Source organism: Carassius auratus, unplaced genomic scaffold (assembly GCF_003368295.1).
Source record: "Carassius auratus strain Wakin unplaced genomic scaffold, ASM336829v1 scaf_tig00002402, whole genome shotgun sequence".
NCBI classification, from domain to species: domain Eukaryota; kingdom Metazoa; phylum Chordata; class Actinopteri; order Cypriniformes; family Cyprinidae; genus Carassius; species Carassius auratus.
Genome location: NW_020523443.1, coordinates 23,761 through 29,760, shown reverse-complemented (window position 1 = coordinate 29,760; position 6,000 = coordinate 23,761). Strand labels below are relative to the sequence as shown.

Here is a 6,000-nt window from a genome sequence, read left to right as displayed (position 1 = left end):
CATTGTATATTTCAAATGTCATCAAATAAATATTAAAAGTAATTTAAATGATACATTTATTATGTGAATATTAATATAAAATTCATATTGTAATTTTAATATTTAAATCTTTTATTTAAATTTGTTTTCTTTTTCATGAATGCTTATTTATTTTGTACTTTTAAATGGAGCGAATTAAAACAATGTTTTTCATTACAGCATTCTCATTTTAAATTGATGTATGTTGAGATTATATGGTCAAACACTAATGCTTATTTCTGTGTCTCTTTCCAGATGCTTCAACATTGCTGCTGCAGTAAAGAGATTCTGGAGCTGTCCAAACTCCTCACCTTGCGAGCTCGTCTCAGCTGTTCTGAGAACATGGACCGACTCACCTTTGACCTGTCCTGGGCGGCTGTCACTTTGGCCTGTATGCTAGATGCAGTCCCTGTCCGGGCAGTGCCCATCATCCCAACCGCACTGGCCAGGAACCTCAGCAGCCTGCAGGTGTAACCCAAAACAGCAGGAAACGTGGGTAAGGAAGCACTTCTGTTTCCTTATATAGCCATGTTTTGTTCTTGAAAGCTTGTGTTTTAAAATGTGACTCATTCTGTGTCAGGTTTCTTACCATGGATCAGACCAGGAAACTTCTCCTCGTACTTGAATCTGACCCCAAGGCTTACACTCTCCCTCTAGTAGGAATGTAAGTACTTTGTTTAGAAATGGGGACTTTCTTACTGCTTTATTCAGGCTGTAGGCAGGTATTATAATTCAGCCCTATTAGTTACATACTTGGAGTCCTGCAAGATGTTCAGAGTAGGTGTGTAACAGTTGTTCTCCTGTGGCAGATGGCTGAGTGGTGTTACACACATCCATAATCCCATTGTGTGGGCGTGGTGTCTGAGGTACCTGCACAGCTCCGCCCTCCAAGACAAGTGAGTGTCTCATCCATCTGCTCTTTTGCTCTTGTGCTCCAATAAGTCCGTTAAAGACTAAATTAAATGTTGTTCTGATTTAAAAAAAGTTTTCGGAATCTTTCATTCAATTATAAATAATTTAAATAAAAACATCTGACCTGAATTTTCAGATTTTGTAACCATGAAATATTAAATGTATCATTTTTACAAAATATCTGATTTGAAATGACATAAAATATTAACCAAAGGTATTCCATCCCACTTTTCATGATGTAATCAAATGCTGATCCTATTATGAAAAAATAAATGAACTAAATCTTCATTTATTAAATTGAATATATTTATTTTTATAGATTTAATAATATATTTAGGAAAGTATTCTATTTTTTATATTATTATATTTTATATTATAGTTTTAATATTATTGCTTGAATTATTTCAGCATATTTTTCTTCAAGTAATGTTGATCTTTTCCTTGTTGCTACAATCTTTGAAATCTCTGAAAAAAATATTTTTATTATTATTAAATTAAATAAAATCCTGGCTTGGGTTTCCCAGAGTGATTCGGAGGGAGGTGCTTTCCTGGTGGTTCTGTATTCCCTGACTCACAGGGATCCCGAGTTCTACCAGTGTAACCATGTGTCGGACAGAACAAATGAGCTTTCAGCTGCTCACCTGCACAGAGTCATTCATGCTGTACAAGGTAAGCCTGTCTACGTCTTTGTTCTAATCAAATTAAATATGAATAGGCAAAGGTCTATAGGAAACATTCCTCTCCTCCTCATGCACCTGTTCTACTGTGAGTTTTATACAGGCAAATTATTTGCTTTTGTTAAAGAATTCATTATTGTATGAAGAATCATATTTCAGATTCTTAAGTGAATGTCTAGAGCAGTTGTGTTTTCACATTTGATGTGAGCCGTCTTTGGTTTTAGAGTTGTTGCTTAGCTAACATTCTTTTAGCATTGCATTTACTTTTGTTCACCATTAATTTGACTTAATATTCTGATACAGAATGTAGAGCCTGCAGAAGGACGGCCCTCTACAATTTGAGCTTAGTGCAGAGAACCAAAATCAGGAAACCGTGTTGTTTGAGGAAGTGCTCTCCCAGACTGTTTTAACAGGGTACAATCTTTTTATTTCTCTAAAAACTTTTTTAATGTGTTCTGACGGAATACAATATACCAAAAAAGAAAGAGGAAAAATAACACACTATATCTACTTTGACTTATTAGGACAACTCTTGAAGCATCTTCAGCTGCTCTACAGAATAAATTGTCGATCAGTGATCATGACTCAGGTGTAGAAGATGAAGACCTCTCCCCTCGGCCGTCTCCGAATCCTCATCCTGTCAGTCAGCAGGTTTGTTAACTTATGGCCTTGCACCCCTGATGTACCTCTCAATTTCATGCAGGATAACTTCTTACCCATTAACCTCCATTTAAAATATTTTTCTTCAGACTAGACGTGTTCATCCTTCAGTACCAGAACTCTCTATGGTATTAGATGCCAGCTTTTTGGATGGGAGTGTTGTTAATACACAAGACATGACTCCTGTTTCTCGTAGCCTTTCCAAATGTCCAGCGGAGAAGCATTAGCCCTGCCCACCAGGGCCTCTCAGTCATGAGACCTCCAGAACAGGGAAGCGTCCCTGGACCTCCTCCAATCCGAAGACCACTAACTCCCATCCTCTCTCAGCCAAAAAACAAACCACATCTAAATCCAGCACAACAGACACCACAACCCAATGTGAATCGTAAATCCTTGCCCTCAATGAGAAGAACAAGAGAAGGCTCATCTGCATCATCGTCTTCATCGTCATCCTCTTCCTCAACAAGGAATGCTGCTTCGCCCAATGGCTCTTTTCATCAACAAAGGCAGAGTCCTTCCCAAGGTTTCCTGACCAAACCCCAGCCAATTTATTCCGGACCCCCAACATCAGCTCACAGTGGTGCCAGAAAGAGTTCAGCAATGCCTAGCCAGACCCCTATTCATCATCAATCTCAACACAGGCTCTTCCATAGCACCCCAGCTGCCAACCCTTGCAGCTGCTGCACCAACCAACCAAGTCACGTTCCATTGTATCAAAACAACACCTGGCAAGGGACACCATGTGCCCCCACAGTCAACACCAACAATGGTTCTGCTGAGCAAGTCCTGTCCTATCAAACCCAGTGCTGCCAAATCCAGTCTAGGCAGGTAGCATGCCTAGACACCCCCATGGGTCTCCTTCCTGCTGATGCTTACAGGATGCTTATGGATCAAGAGCGTCAGTTGAAGCTGCTTCAACTCCAGGTTTGTATTAATAAGGCAAATGTTGTATCATTGACCTGTTGTCACATGTTGTTGACAGACTTTCCTTAACAGATTCAGAAACTTCTTGAGTCTCAGAGCAAAACACCTCCAGTAGCATCTGCAGAACATGATACTCGGCAGGAAAGAGACAGTCAGACACCCACATCTCCTCCAAAACGAACAAGTGTCAGTGTTGCTGTAGGAACAGGTACTTTGGAAGCTTTCATGTTTTTGAATTTGTAACTAGTTCCTTTCAGTATCATGACATAAATTAAAATAAATTTAAGCATTTAGCAGACGCTTGTATCCAAAGCGACTTCCAGTGCATTCAGGCTAACATTTTTTTACCTCTGGGAATCGAACACATAACCTTTTGCGCTGCTAAAACAGTGCTCTACCACTAAGCCACAGAAACATATGACACATGACAGCATATGACATACTTGTTTTTTAGGGGCTAGCTTGTTTTGGAATACCTCCCAGGAGGCCTCCACACATGGGGCCCCAAGTCTGGATTGGCAAACTGAGATCGAGCCAAAGTCTGGAGGTCAAAATGACAGCATAGTCACTTCCAGACTCGGATCTGAAAATGCATATCGTTACACTGAAGAGTGCAGTCCAGGATCTCCTCTACAGCCAACATCTCCAAAACCCAAGTAATGAACCCTTTGATGACCCCTAATGAACCTGAAATTAATGCTAAACCAATTTTAGCGATTTTAAATTTTCATTTCTGATTTATTAACGAGTGTTACACTTTTTTATTTGATTTGATTTGTCTTTGGCAGCATGTCATCTGGTTTCGGAGCCCATTCGTTTCAGAGTCCAGTGTTGGGAGAGAGTGCAAGCATGTATTATAACTCTCAGTTACAGAGTAACGATCCGTCTGAAATGCGAGAAATTGAAAACCCAAGATTTTACCAAGAACTACTGGTATGGCCCAGTTTTTATGCTTTAGTTATAGTTTCCAGGTATTTAATTAGAAATTGATGCATTGTGAATGTTCAAACCAACTTTATGACTCAATACATGCTGCAGGGTCGGGTGCAAAGTCGTCTACAAGACTCCGCAATTGTGGAAGAAAAGGTAGAGCAAGACATACAGAGTGTCCCAAACAGACAAAGTCTGTCTCCTGTACCACTTCAGTCTAAGAAATCACTGACATCTTCCATACCCCAAACTCAAAAAACGAAGCACAGATCCAGTCCTCCAAATCAGGACCGTGTCTTAAGTGCAACATTGAGACAGCTCCAACAGTTCGGGGTGAACATAAACGTAGACTCTGCCCAGGAAAAGACGACACGTGCAACTGTGGAAAGTGCCAGGTAAAGACGTAGTCAATGAAGGATTATTTTATCAAAACTATTATTAAAAGTCTTGTTCCTAACATCGTTTTTCTCTTCAGTACCCTAGCCTGCATTAACCCAGAGGCAGTGATTCCAAGACTAGCTCTTTCTGAGCCAGTGGGGACCAGCATTTGGGGGCCAAGCGGCAGTGTAGACCTTAGCCTTGAGGCCAATGCCATTGCACTTAAGTACTTAAGTGACTCGCAACTGTCAAGGCTTTCATTGGGCGGTCAATCCTCCGGGCCATTTCCAGACCCTAGCGCGGTTCTCTTGAGAAGACCCGCTGCAGAAAAGAGCAGCGTTGGACTCAGTATACTGTCCCCCACCAATATGTCTCTAGCTACCTGTAAATACATGAAGAAATACGGACTTATAGAAGGAGAAACAAGCAGTGAAGAAGAGCAAGAGGACACCGTCCAGGTAGACTCAGCTCTCGGGTGTTCTGTACAGCATGAAACGTCCAAGTATGTGAGCGTTGATCAAGACCGTGAAGACCAGAGCACTGCGGTCCTCAAAAACATTACAAACAAGCCAGTCTCCAATCTCCACATGTCTGCCATTGACTCTCAAATGCAGTTAATTCTAGACTTGCGGCCCAAAATGCAGCTGCTTATGTGTGGCGGGACAAACCCGGAGAAGGAGAATGATGCAAAGAACGGTCTGACTCAACGCAGGTCCTCGCAAAATGAAAACCAGAGGATACAGGAAGTCACGGAGCCTGAAGGGTCGGTGGGAAATTTCCTGGATCTGAGTAGGTTACGCCAGCTCCCCAAGCTCTTCTAAAATGCATCATAGGGGTTTTCCAAACAGATCCCTTTAACACACAGAAACCGCTCATCAAGAAATGTCCGGATGTTTTAAACCCACCCTCGAAGATTTATCTTCCATTGTTTGTTTACATGGTTTAACACCATTTTATTTTTAAAAGTGTACAGACTATTTGAATTGAAAGCTTTTAAATGTTTTGTAGTCTGTAACTGTTCATCTTGTCACCTAAATGTTATTTCCTTTCATATGCAGGGCTTCATCTTTTTTACGTGTTTCTGATGACTCCTTGTGTGTCATGTACAGTATGAGTAAAGTGCCTTGTATGAAGTCAAGTGACTCGCTTAAGGCAGAATTTTTTTTAGCTTTACTAATTTTAACTTACAAAATTTTGTCTTGTTTGTGCCATTACTTGATTTTTACCTCAAATTTACATGAACAGTTGCAGAGGGGAATTACTGTTTGAGGTTTTATCCTTTTCTGTTTTGTATGTTCTTTTTAGATGACTACATGTATGTGTCCATAATTAAATTACGTATTCTATTTTATTTTGTTTTGAGTTTTGTTACTGACCATCACATCCTTTTGTTTCTCATAAGGACATCTAAACATCTCAAACTTGTTATCTAATTAGACTTGCCAAACACACCTGGTGACAAAACCACACAAGTTTACATAATAATATCTAGGCCAGAATT

The 6,000-nt window shown here is 40.3% G+C and overlaps 1 pseudogene; it reads left to right on the top strand.

Moving 5' to 3' along the window:
* Nucleotides 1-216: 216 nt before the first annotated feature.
* Nucleotides 217-5,850, top strand: LOC113069717 (SCL-interrupting locus protein homolog; annotated as a pseudogene).
* Nucleotides 5,851-6,000: the final 150 nt, after the last annotated feature.